This window comes from Phyllobates terribilis, unplaced genomic scaffold (genome assembly GCF_046119375.1).
Source record: "Phyllobates terribilis strain yellow unplaced genomic scaffold, ASM4611937v1 Scaffold_10__3_contigs__length_209671492, whole genome shotgun sequence".
NCBI classification, from domain to species: domain Eukaryota; kingdom Metazoa; phylum Chordata; class Amphibia; order Anura; family Dendrobatidae; genus Phyllobates; species Phyllobates terribilis.
Genome location: NW_027362770.1, coordinates 179882672 through 179897137, shown reverse-complemented (window position 1 = coordinate 179897137; position 14466 = coordinate 179882672). Strand labels below are relative to the sequence as shown.

The 14466-nt window shown below is 46.3% G+C and overlaps 1 pseudogene; it reads right to left on the bottom strand.

Annotated features, from left to right (window-relative positions):
• Positions 1-11049: 11049 nt before the first annotated feature.
• Positions 11050-14245, bottom strand: LOC141164745 (E3 ubiquitin-protein ligase TRIM39-like; annotated as a pseudogene).
• Positions 14246-14466: the final 221 nt, after the last annotated feature.

Below are 14466 nucleotides of genomic sequence, written 5' to 3'. Positions count from 1 at the left end.
AATTGGATGTCAGCGCCGCTCCCCGGTCCTCCCTTCACACCCTAGCCGCATGGATGTCAGCGGCGCTGCCTGTGCGGATACTTCCGCTGCGAGAACCCGGCCGCTATTTAAATGTGCCGCACAAATCGGTGATTGGTCGCGGCCTTGGCCCGCGACCAATCACTGATCTTTCCGCAAAAGTTAAACACTACTGTGACTGTGCTGATTGGTCGCGGACGCTGCACGCGACCAATCACCTATTTGGGTGCCAAATTTAAATATCGGCCATGACCAATCACCGATCTTGGCTCCACATTTAAACACCGATGTACTGATTGGTCGCGGCCGATATTTAAATTTGGCGCCCAAATCGGTGATTGGTCGCGGGCAGCGCCAGCGACCAATCAGCGATTTTTAACACAAATGTCCGGACCTTAGTAATACCATGCGGATACTGTGGGGACATCAGTGGCTAGGGTGTGAAGGGAAGAACGGGAAGCGGCGCTGCGGGTCGGGATACTTCTGCTGCGACCAGTCGCTCATCTCCCGGCTTCTCGCAGTGGAAGTAGCCGCACAGGCAGCGGCGCTCCCCGGTCCTCACTAATACGATTCCGCTCCCCGGTCCTCAACAATACGATTCGCTGATTGGTCGCGCTCTCCGCATGCGACCAATAAGTGATCTTGGCGCTAAAGTTAAACACCGCTCTGCTGATTGGTCGCGGCCGCTGCCCGCGACCAATCACCGATTTGGGCGCCACATTTAAATAGCGGCCGCGACCAATCACCGATCTTGGCTCCACATTTAAACACCGATGTACTGATTGGTCGCGGCCGATATTTAAATTTGGCGCCCAAATCGGTGATTGGTCGCGGGCAGCGCCAGCGACCAATCAGCGATTTTTAACACAAATGTCCGGACCTTAGTAATACCATGCGGATACTGTGGGGACATCAGTGGCTAGGGTGTGAAGGGAAGAACGGGAAGCGGCGCTGCGGGTCGGGATACTTCTGCTGCGACCAGTCGCTCATCTCCCGGCTTCTCGCAGTGGAAGTAGCCGCACAGGCAGCGGCGCTCCCCGGTCCTCACTAATACGATTCCGCTCCCCGGTCCTCAACAATACGATTCGCTGATTGGTCGCGCTCTCCGCATGTGACCAATAAGTGATCTTGGCGCTAAAGTTAAACACCGCTCTGCTGATTGGTCGCGGCCGCTGCCCGCGACCAATCACCGATTTGGGCGCCACATTTAAATAGCGGCCGCGACCAATCACCGATCTTGCCGCCACATTTAAACACTACTGTGATGATTGGTCGCGGACGCTAGACGCGTCCAATCAGCGAGATTGGCGCCAAATTTAAACAACGCTCTGCTGATTGGTCGCGGTTGGCAACCGCAACTATTCAACATTATTGGCGCCAAATTTAATCCCCGCTCTGCTGATTGGTCGCGGTTGGCAACCGCAACTAATCAACATTATTGGCGCCAAATTTAAACCCCGCTCTGCTGATTGGTCGCGGTTGCCGGCCGACATCAATCAGAAGTATTGGCGCCAAATTTAAACACCGCTCTGCTGATTAGTCGCGTTTGCCGTCCGCAACCAATCAGCAGTATTGGCGCCAAATTTAAACCCCGCTCTGCTGATTGGTCACAGTTGCCGGCCATGACCAATCAGCAGTAGTGGCGCCAAATTTAAACCCCACTTTGCTAATTGGTCGCAGTTGCTGGCCGCGAGCAATCAGCGATTTTGGCGCCAAATTTAAACAACGTTCTGCTGATTGCGCTCGGTCGGCCGCATACATATTCTAGAATACCCGATGCTTTAGAATCGGGCCACCATCTAGTCTACTATATAATTGTCTTATCCCGTCTGTCTGTCTGTCTGTCCTGGAAATCCCGCGTCGCTCATTGGTCCGGCAGCGGCCAATCAGCGCCGCGGGATTTCTGAAAAAAGATGGCGGCCGTTAGCGGTTCATTTGGCGGACGGAGGTCAGCGGCGATGCAGCGGGGAGATGAGCTAGCAGCACAACTACCCCGACCGGTGCCGTTGACCTCCATGCGGCTAACGTCGGAAGATCAGCGGCTTGGCCCGTTGATCTCCCGACATCAAGTGTGAACGGAGGACCGAGGAGCGGCGCCGCCGGTCGGGATGCTTCTGCTGCGAGCAGCCGCTCATCTCCCGGCTTCTCGCAGCAGAAGGAGCCGCACAGGCAGCGCCGCTCCCCGGTCCTCGCTAATACGGAGCCGCACAAGCAGCGCCGCTCCCGGGCCCACACTAATACGACGCTGATTGGTCGCGGCCGGCCACTGCAACCAATCAGCGAGATGGGCGGCAAATTTAAACGCCGCTCTCCTGATTGGTCGCGGCGGCCGGCCGACCGCGACCAATCAGCGAGATGGGCGGCAAATTTAAACGCCGCTCTGCTGATTGGTCGCGGTGGCCGGCCGCGACCAATCAGCGAGATGGGCGGCAAATTTAAACACCGCTCTGCTGATTGGTCGCGGTGGCCACGGCGACCAATGAGCGAGATGGGCGGCAAATTTAAATGCCGCTCTGCTGATTGGTCGCGGTGGCCGACCGACCGCGACCAATCAGCGAGATGGGCGGCAAATGTAAACGCCACTGTGCTGATTGGTCGCGGTGGCCGGCCGTGACCAATCAGCGAGATGGGCGGCAAATTTAAACGCCGCTCTGCTGTTTGGTCGCGGTTGCCGGCTGCGACCAATCAGCGAGATGGGCGGCAAATTTAAACGCCGCTCTGCTGATTGGTCGCAGTGGCCTGCTACCGCGATCAATCAGCGAGACGGCCGGCAAATTTAAACGCCGCTCTGCTAATTGGTCGCGGTGGCCGGCCGCGACCGATGATCGAGATGGGCGGCAAATTTAAATGCCGCTCTGCTGATTGGTTGTGGCCGACCACCGCGACCAATCAGCGATATCGGCGGCAAATTTAAACGCCGCTCTGCTGATTGGTCGCGGTCGCCGGACGCGACCAATCATCGAAATAGGCTGCAAATTTAAACGTCGCTCTGCTGATTGGGCGCGGTGGCCGACCGCGACCAATCAGCGAGATGGGCGGCAAATTTAAACGCCGCTCTGCTGATTGGTCGCGGTGGCCGGCCGCGACCAATCAGCGAGATGGCCGGCAAATTTAAACACCGCTTCGCTGATTGGTCGTGGTGGCCGGCCGCGACCAATCTGCGATTTTGGCGCCAAATTTAAATACCGCTCTGCTGATTGCGCCCGGTCGTTCGCATACCTATTCTAGAATACCCGATGCGTTAGAATCGGGCCACCATCTAGTCTATATATATAATTGTCTTATCCCGTCTGTCTGTCTGTCCAGTAAATCCCACGTCGCTCATTGGTCCGGCCGCTGTCTGTCCAGGAAATCCCGCGTCGCTCATTGGTCCGGCCGCGGCCAATCAGCGACGCGGGATTTCAGAAAAAAGATGGTGACCGTTAGCGGCTCATCTGCCGGACGGAGGTCAGCGGCGATGCAGCCGGGAGATGAGCAGCGCTAGCAGCAGAACTACCCCGCCGCTGACCTCCATGCGGCTAACGTCGGGAGATCAGCGGCTTGGCCCGCTGATCTCCCGACGGCAAGTGTGAACGGAGAACCGGAGAGCGGCGCCGCCGGTCGGGATGCTTCTGCTGCTGCAGATTCTGCTGATTAGTCGCGACCGCCGGCCGTGACCAATCACCGATTTTGGTGCCAAATTTAAACACGCTCTCGAGTCCTCACTAACACGGTTTGCTGATTGGTCGCGGCCGCCGCCTGCGACCAATCACCGATGTTGCCGTCAAATTTAAACACCGCTTTGCTGATTGGTCGCGGTTGCCGGCCGCGACCAATCAGCGATTTTGGCGCCAAATTTAAACACCGCTCTGCTGATTGCGCCCGGTCGGCCGCATACATATTCTAGAATACCCGATGCGTTAGAATCGGGCCACCATCTAGTGGATAAATAAGACTGTACAAAGTTTAATAAGAATGAACAAAGGGCATTCAAAATCTTGAAGGCCGAGAACACAGAAATAGCATTTCAGGAGTATAAAGACCTAAATAAGAAATGTAAAAAAGAAATCAAGCTAGCAAAATTATCTACAGAGCAACAAATCGCCAGAGACATTAAATTAAATCCACAAAATTTTTATACATACATCAATTCCAAAAAGAGAAAATCAGATGGTATCGGCCCCTTAAAATACGATAATAATAAGATAATTATAGAGGACAAAGAAAAGGCTGAGATATTAAACAGACAATTTTCATCCGTGTTCACCAACAATAAGTCTCTTCCAGGGATCTTTCAACAGGGCAAAAATCAAAGTTCACCACCTGATATAACTAGTTTAACACAAAAAGAAGTACGCCTGAACAAATTAAACATTGACAAATCCCATGGACCAGATGGTATTCATCCACGGATACTGAGGGAATTGAGCTCAGTAATTGATAAACCGCTGTATCTCGTATTCTTAAACTCTCTTGTAACAGGGGTAGTGCCACAGGATTGTAGGATCACTGATGTGGTACAGATATTTAAGAAAGGTAAGAAGGTGGATCCAGGTAACTACCACCCGGTAAGTCTAACATCAGTAGTGTGCAAAGTTTTTTAGGGCATCATAAGGGATAACCTGCAGAATTATATTGCAGAGAATAATATAATGAATGATAATCAGCACGGATTCATGAAGAATAGGTCGTGTTTAACCCCTTAATAACATCTGACGTACTAATACGCGTCTGTGCCCTGGGACTTAAGAGCCAGACCCGTATTAGTACGTCATCGCGATCGCGCGCGCACACAGGCTGTGCGGGCGCGATCGCCGCCGGGTGTCAGCTGATTGTCACAGCTGACACCCGGTACTATGTGCAGGGAGCGGTCACGCACCGCTCCCAGCACATTAACCCCCGCGATGCTGCGATCGAAGTCGATCGAAGTCGATCGCGGCATTGCGGGGGCAAGGGGAGGTGATCGGCGATACTCACCTCCTCTTCCGGCTTCCAGCGCAGTCTGCAAAGGCTTCCCGGGTGTTGCCATGACGACCCGATGTCGTCATGACAACATCCGGGTCACCAGAGAGCAGGAAGATTGCTTGGACATGCGCAGTGCATCTCCAAGCAATCTTCACACTGTGCACTTCTGACAGCCTTCATGGCATAGGGATGGTGCTCCATTCCTGTGCCATGCAGGCGATCAGAAAAAAAAAAGTGAAAGTCCCAGAGTGGGACAAAGTAATAAAGTGTATAAACTGTGTGAAAGTGGAAAAAAAAAAAAAAAAAAAATGTGCAAAAATATTATAAAAAAATAAAAAAAATAATACACCAAAAATAAAAATATAATGTACCCATCAATAAATATTATTATAAAAAAAATAAAAAAAAACCAATAAAAGTACACATATTTGGTATCGCCGCGTCCGGAACAACCTGACCTATAAAACTGTCCCACTAGTTAACCCCTTCAGTGAACACGGTAAAAAAAAAAAAAAAAAAAACAAGCAAAAAACAATGCTTTATCACCATACCGCCAAACAAAAAGTGGAATAACACGCGATCAAAAAGACGCATATAAATAAAAATGATACCGCTGAAAACGTCATCTCGTCCCGCAAAAAACAAGCAGCCATATAGCTCCATCAGCCGAAAAATAAAAAAGTTATAGCCCTCAGAATAAAGCGATACTAAAAAATATTTTTTTCTATAAAATAGCTTTTATTGTGTATAAGCGCCAAAACATAGAAAAATGATACAAATGTGGTACCGCTGTAAACGTACTGACCCGAAGAGTAAAGCTGCCTCATCAATTTTACCACACGCGGAACAGAATAAAAAAAAAAAAAAAAAACAATTCCTGAATTGTTGGTTTTTGTTTATTCTGCCTCCCAAAAATCGGAATAGAAAGCGATCAAAAAATGTCACGTGCCTGAAAATGGCACCAATAACAACGTCAAGTCATCCCGCAAAAAACGAGCCGTCACATGACTGTCTGCCAAAATCTGGAAAAATTATAGCTCTCAAAATATGGCGATGCAAAAACTAGATTTTACAAAAAATGCGTCTTTTAGTGTGTGACAGCTGTCAGTCATAAAAACCCCATATGATTCTGGCATTGCTGTAATCACACCGACCCGAAGAATAAAGTCGTCTAATCACTTATACCGCACAAGGAACGGCGTCAAAAATAAACTCTTGAGTTAGGATTGGGCTAGGGTTAGGGCTGGGTTTGGGGCTAGGGTTCTGCTGGGGCTAGGGTTGTGCTGGGGCTAGGGTTGTGCTGGGGCTAGGGTTGTGCTGGGGCTAGGGTTGTGCTAGGGTTAGGGCTGGGGTTGGGATTTTTTTCAAAAGTAAGAAAAAAAGATGACGATATGGCGACTAGTGTTGAGAGCAAGTGCTCGCTACTTGAGTTTGCATCGGGTGCTCTGGTATGCATTTAGTATCGTGGGTATTTGAGTGACATGCTCGAGTCTCTGCCCCATATGCTTCGCGGCCAAAAAACTTTACGGGGATTGCCTGCCATGCACGAGCGATCCCCGCATGTTTTTTTTTGGGTGTCTAATAACCGTGAAACATGCGGAGCAGGGACTCGAGCATGTCACTCGAGCACACGCTGTACATGGTGCATACCTGAGTACCCGATGCAAACTCAAGTAGCGAGCACTTGCGCTCAAGAATAATGAAAACTTATTCAATATGATGACCTAACGTAAACAAATAATGTGCCGTACCTCTGGGTTCAAAATGTTCACTATACACCTTAATAAAATCTTTGAGGGGTATAGTTTCCAAAATGGGGACACTTGTGGTGGAGCTCCACTGTTTAGGCACATCACGGGCTCTCCAAACGCGACATGGTGTCCGCTAACAAATTGAATGGAAAATCGGCTCAAATTGTTAGCGGACGCCATGTTGCGTTTGGAGAGCCCCTGTGTGTCCAAACATTGGAGCTCCCCCACAACTGACCCCATTTTGGAAACTAGACCCCCCAAGGCACCTATCTAGATGCATAGTGAGCACTTAGAACCCCCAGGTGCTTCACAAATTGATTCGTAAAAATGAAAAAGTGAAAATAAAACACTTTTTCATTTTTATGAATTAATTTGTGAAGCACCTAGGGGTTCCAAGTGCTCACTATGCATCTAGATAGGTGCCTTGGGGGGTCTAGTTTCCAAAATGGGGTCACTTGTGGGGGAGCTCCAATGTTTGGGCACACAGGGACTCTCTAAATGCAACATGGTATCCGCTAACAAATTGAATGGAAAATCGGCTCAAATTGTTAGCGGACGCCACATTGCGTTTGGAGAGCCCCTCTGTGCCCAATCTTTGGAGCTCCCCCACAAGTGACCCCATTTTGGAAACTAGACCCCCCAAGGCACCTTTCTAGATGCATAGTGAGCACTTGGAACCCCCAGGTGCTTCACAAATTGATTCGTAAAAATGAAAAAGTGAAAAAAAACAACACTTTTTCATTTTTATGAATCAATTTGTGAAGCACCTGGGGTTCTAAGTGCTCACTATGAATCTAGATAGGTGCCTTGGGGGGTCTAGTTTCCAAAATGGGGTCACTTGTGGGGGAGCTCCAATGTTTGGGCACACAGGGACTCTCCAAATGCAACATGATATCCGCTAACAAATTGTCGGCTCAAATTGTTAGCGGATATCATGTTGCATTTGGAGAGTCCCTGTGTGCCCAAACATTGGAGCTCCTCCACAAGTGACCCCATTTTGGAAACTAGACCCCCCAAGGCACCTATCTAGATGCATAGTGAGCACTTGGAACCCCTAGGTGCTTCACAAATTAATTCGTAAAAATGAAAAAGTGTTTTTTTTTTCACTTTTTCATTATTACGAATCAATTTGTGAAGCACCTGGGGGTTCCAAGTGCTCACTATGCATCTAGAAAGGTGCCTTGGGGGGTCTAGTTTCCAAAATGGGGTCACTTGTGGGGGAGCTCCAAAGTTTGGGCACAGAGGGGCTCTCCAAACGCAATGTGGCGTCCGCTAACAATTTGAGCCGATTTTCCATTCAATTTGTTAGCGGATACCATGTTGCATTTAGAGAGTCCCTGTGTGCCCAAACATTGGAGCTCCCCCACAAGTGACCCCATTTTGGAAACTAGACCCCCCAAGGCACCTATCTAGATGCATAGTGAGCACTTGGAACCCCTAGGTGCTTCACAAATTGATTCGTAAAAATGAAAAAGTGTTTTTTTTTTTCACTTTTTCATTATTACGAATCAATTTGTGAAGCACCTGGGGGTTCCAAGTGCTCACTATGCATCTAGAAAGGTGCCTTGGGGGGTCTAGTTTCCAAAATGGGGTCACTTGTGGGGGAGCTCCAAAGTTTGGGCACAGAGAAGCTCTCCAAACGCAATGTGGTGTCCGCTAACAATTTGAGCCGATTTTCCATTCAATTTGTTAGCGGATACCATGTTGCATTTAGAGAGTCCCTGTGTGCCCAAACATTGGAGCTCTCCCACAAGTGACCCCATTTTGGAAACTAGACCCCCCAAGGCACCTATCTAGATGCATAGTGAGCAGTTGGAACCCCCAGGTGCTTCACAAATTGATTCATAAAAATGAAAAAGTGTTTTTTTTTTCACTTTTTCATTGTTACGAATCAATTTGTGAAGCACCTGGGGGTTCCAAGTGCTCACTATGCATCTAGATAGGTGCCTTGGGGGGTCTAGTTTCCAAAATGGGGTCACTTGTGGGGGAGCTCCAATGTTTGGGCACACAGCAGCTCTCCAAACGCAACATGGTGTCGCTAACAATTTGAGCCAATTTTGCGTTAAATTTGTTAGCGGACACCATGTTGCATTTAGAGAGCCGCTGTGTGCCCAAATATTGGAGCTCCCCCACAAGTGACCCCATTTTGGAAACTAGACCACCCAAGGCACCTATCTAGATGCATAGTGAGCACTTGGAACCCTCAGGTGCTTCACAAATTGATTCATACAAATGAAAAAGTGTTTTTTTTTTTCACTTTTTCATTGTTACGAATCAATTTGTGAAGCACCTGGGGGTTCCAAGTGCTCACTATGCATCTAGATAGGTGCCTTGGGGGGTCTAGTTTCCAAAATGGGGTCACTTGTGGGGGAGCTCCAATGTTTGGGCACACAGGGACTCTCTAAATGCAACATGGTGTCCTCTAACAAATTTAACGGAAAATCGGCTCAAATTGTTAGCGACACCATGTTGCGTTTGGAGAGCCGCTGTGTGCCCAAACATTGGAGCTCCCCCACAAGTGACCCCATTTTGGAAACTAGACCCCCCAAGGCACCTATCTAGATGCATTGTGAGCACTTGGAACCCTCAGGTGCTTCACAAATTGATTCATAAAAATGAAAAAGTGTTTTTTTTTTTCACTTTTTCATTGTTACGAATCAATTTGTGAAGCACCTGGGGGTTCCAAGTGCTCACTATGCATCTAGAAAGGTGCCTTGGGGGGTCTAGTTTCCAAAATGGGGTCACTTGTGGGGGAGCTCCAATGTTTGGGCACACATGGGCTCTCCAAACACAACATGGCGTCCGCTAATTATTCAAGCAAATTTTACAATCAAAAAGTCAAATAGCGCTCCTTCCCTTCCGAGCCCTGCCGTGCGCCCAAACAGTATTTTTTCCCCAAATATTGGGTATCTGCGTGCCCAGGGGAAATTGCACAACAAATTTTGGGGTCCATTTTTTCTTGTTACCCCTGTGAAAATAGAAAAAATTGGGTCTAAATTAACATTTTTGTGAAAAAAGTTAAATGTTCATTTTTTTCTTCCACATTCAAAAAATTCCTGTGAAGCACCTGAAGGGTTAATAAAGTTCTTGAATGTGGTTTTGAGCACCTTGAGGGGTGCAGTTTTTAGAATGGTGTCACTTTTGGGTATTTTCTGTCATAAAGACCTCTCAAAGTGACTTCAAATGTGATGTGGTCCCTAAAAAAATGGTTTTGTAAATTTTGTTGGAAAAATGAGAAATCGCTGGTCAACTTTTAACCCTTATAGCTCCCTAACAAAAAAAAATTTTGGTTCCAAAATTGTGCTGATGTAAAGTAGACATGTGGGAAATGTTATTTATTAACTCTTTTGTGTGACATATCGCTCTGATTTCAGGGCTTAAAAATTCAAATTTTGAAAATTGCAAAATTTTCAAAATTTTCACCAAATTTCCGTTTTTTTCACAAATAAACGCAAGTGATATCGAAGAAATTTTTCCACAATCATGAAGTACAATATGTCACGAAAAAACAATCTCAGAATCAGGGGGATCCGTTGAAGCGTTCGAGAGTAATTACCTCATAAAGTGACAGTGGTCAGAATTGTAAAAATTGGCCCGGTCATTAACGTGCAAACCACCCGCGGGGCTTAAGGGGTTAACCAACATGTTGGGGTTCTATGAGGAGGTAAGTGCAAATCTGGATGTTGGTAATGCGGCTGATGTGATTTATCTGGACTTTACGAAGGCATTTGATACTGGACTTGGGGGTCAGTTCAAAGTCGGGCAACTAGAATATTACAAGGGATGGAGGCCTCTCATATGATGAGCGGTTGGAAAAGTTGAGCTTGTTTAGCTTAGGAAAACGACGCCTCAGAGGGGGATCTCATTTACATGTATAAATATATGTGTGGTCAGTACAAAGGACTGGCACATGACTTATTCCTTCCAAAGACCATAGTAAGGACCAGGGGGCACTCATTATGGGTGGAAGAAAGGCGATTCCGGCACATAAACAGGAAAGAGTTCTTTACAGTCAGAGCAGTCAGGCTGTGGAATACCCGACCACAAGAGGTATTAATGGCAGATACTATAACAGCGTTCAAAAAAGGGCTGGATGATTTCCTCGATACACATAACATTGTGGGCTACAGTTAAATTAGACAAAATGTTACACCTATAGTAGTACTTTTGAGCCAGGGTTCTTGGACTGATCGCCTTTCTCGGGGCCAAGAAGGAATTTTTCCCTGTGATGCAAATTGGCTGAATGTGTCCTGGGATTTTTGCCTTCTTCTGGATCAACAGATTTAGGTACAGGGAGTTTAGTAATACCATAACAGTAAAACAAAAATAAAACTAATTAAAAAAATATAAACTGGTTTATTTGTAATTGTAATAGTGCTGTAATAATAAAAATGGTAATACATTTGTGAGGCCTAGTTCCAGTAAGTTAGTGTAGTGTTGGTATGGGGAGTACAATTGGGGGAGAAAGGTTGAACTTGATGGGCCTAGGTCTTTATTCAACCTACGTTAATTCTATGTAAAGGAATCTCTCACCTGGTTTTTGCTACCCCATCCAAGAGGAATATGATGTTGGGGGCAGAGACCATGATTTTAGTGATGTACTACTTCCTGGGTTTCTTGCTGCAATTTTGATAAACTTTCTCTCTGCTGTAGATCTAGCAGTTCTCTGAATGCTGAGTTTTGTATATCCCCATCCACACCACTGATTGGCATCTACACTGTGCATAGGCAGAAAGCTGCCAATCAGTGGTAGGTGTGGGATTATATAGAACTCATAAATATGTAGTACTACATGGAAGCAGTGGAAACTTGTCATCTAGTGATAATCTCCTGCAAATAAAACTGTGATTTAAAAAAAAAAAATACAACAAGCAGCCCAGAAAGTGACACACAGCTTGAATCAGGGTATCTGCCTTTACATCATGCTGCTCTCAGATTAATAGGCAAAAACTTGGTGACAGATTCCCTTTGATATAATTTTACTTTTGACAAGTGTATTACAGAAATTTCTTAGAAAGTTTAACTTTATTTGGACTACCCATAGACTTTATACATCTGAGCTGATCCCTTATTCTAGAATGTAAATGCAGCCTAAGCAGCTTTCATAAGATTGTTCAGCTGTGGGGGAAGGAAGCTGCTGTAAGACACAACCATGTCTGCCTTCTCCATCTCTGTATATGCAGACCTGAACTAGCACTGTGTATACAGATCAGGAAGTACTGACAGTGCTTCCTTCTCCAGACCCTGTGGTCATGTGATCACTGGCTGTAGGGAGGGAACAGAAGCTACTGGGTCCCAGGAAACCAGTAAGCTCTGCTATACAGCCAGGAGGTTGAAATTTCCTTGTAACTGAAGCCAATATACAAGCCCCAGTTACAAGGGAAATCAGCTAAAAAAAGAATGTATTAATATGTTAAAATGCCTCTAAAAAGGTTTTTTTAAGACAAAAATAAGAAAAAAAAGCATCAATAAAAAAAGTTAAAAAACAAGGCACTGCCAGTTGAATTCACTATGTCTAGCCCTGTCCCATCAAAAAAATGTCCAATATATAAAAATAATTTCTAAGGAAAGGGGAGAGCAATTTGAAATGTTTTAGCAGTACTTTTTGGTCCTAAAAATAATAATCAAAAATCATAAAATGAAAGAAATATACACGTATTTTCTATTTTTCTTTATATTTTCCCCTGATATCAGTAAAAAAACAAAGAAAATACAAAAGGAGATAAAAAGTAAGCTCCATATATCGTGAACAAAAAAGATCATTTGAATATTAGAACGAGAACAATTATGGAGCTGTTAAAATCGAATGTACAATACTAGATGTAACCAGACCGTTCATGAAGCTCCTCCCACTGGCTGAATGCTCCACCAATCATGAAGATTCCGCTCCCTGTGATGTCATCAGTCGCTGGGTAGATTTCCTCTGATAATGTTTCCTCACAGCTGCTCCCCCTGATATCTTTATAGAACCATTACAGGCATATAACGCAGCATAAAGAGGTTCGGTGAAGGTGGCAGTGAAGGTGTGTAAGTGTCTGATGGGGTCACACAGATCATAAAAGGACAGCTGCCCGGCCTCATAATCCAGACATATCCTGTATTTATCACTGGCGGTCTCGTGAGATAACTCGATCACTTTACTGTCATGTATCACTGAATACTGATTAAACACCAGCCCTTTATATAAACCCCAGGACTTGTTATTATTTCCAAAGTATGACTGACGCCCCCTCCTGTCTATACTGGGATAACACATCCCCACCATCCAGTTAGTTGATCTACTGATCTCCACATCCCAGTAATGTCGTCCTGAGGTAAATCCCCTCCTGCTCATCACCTGATTATACTGGAATCTCTCTGCTGTTTCTGGACGATTCTGTCTTATTCTTGTCCAGGTCGCAGTTTTCAGGTCGTCTGATATAAGGAGATTATTACCAGCCGTGTTGACATCCAGTAATATGTCTGCAGGATCCTGCACATAGAAGATCACATTTATATCTCTTATCATAGCAGATAATGTGTGTGATATGTGTGAGATCAGCTCCGCACACCGATCATGTCCTCCTGTGTCCTTATCCCTTCCCTCCTCCTCACACAAGTCACCGGTGTCCGGTTCCTGTAAGACAGTCAGTGGATCCGTCATGTTACACAGCTCCTCAATGTGCCTCATCTTCCTGGACAGCTCGTCCTTCTTTATCTCCAGCTGATGGATCAGAGCAGACAGTGACAGTGACATCTGCTCTTCCCGTATGGAGATCTCACTCAGGGCCCTTTTCTCCAGGTCGTCCACCCGTCTCTTGATGTCTATAAACAGGGCAGTGACTCTCTTGGTTTCTTCAGCTGCTCTTTCTTGAGCTTTTCTCCTTCGTTCTTCCAGGTTCTGGACTCTTTCCTCAGTCTTCTTTCTCTTTGTGATCAGTTTCTGGAGAATATTTCTCAGTTTCTCCTTCTTCTTCTCAGAGGCCTCATCCAGCATCTCCACCCGGTGTCCCCGATGTTCTCCAACTAAACTGCAGGACACACAGATACAAGCAGCGTCCTCAGTGCAGTAATATTCCAGGATCTTCCTATGGATGGAACATTTTTTGGTTTTGAGAGAAGTGCTGGGATCAGTGAGGACGTGATCTCCAGCTGTTTTGATGTGAACTTTTAGGTGTTTATCGCACAGAAAAGCCTCACAGTGTAGACAGGATCTAACAGCAGATACAGGAGAGTCCACACAGTAAGTGCAGTAGATCCCGGTGATCTCCTCCTGATGTGGATGGGTAGACAGGAAATTCTCCACTACATTACACAGAGTTATGTTCTTCTGTAGTGGAGGCCACTTCTGAAATATTGCTCTGCATTCAGGACAGGAATATTCTCCATACCCGCCCTCTGTATCCACCACTCCGTCAATACAGACCCGGCAGAAGTTGTGTCCACATCTCAGGGTTACAGGATCTGTATAAATGCTCATACAGATGGAGCAGATCAGCTCGTGTCTCAGATCAGCAGACGCCATGGCTTCCGGATTTGCAAACAAAGGAAGTGAAAGTGTAAGTTATTGGTTTAGCATGTGACAGCTCGCATGGAGGCCAGGAGTAATGAGCTACAGGGCATGCATCACTACTGTTATAGCACAAATCATTGCAACTTGATCAAATACAAACCTTCTGATGTGCCTGTGATAATACACCGTTGAAACCAATGGAGGGTTAAATGAGGGTTAAATAGAGGATATGAGGGAGTGTGATCAACTAAGCCTGTAGGG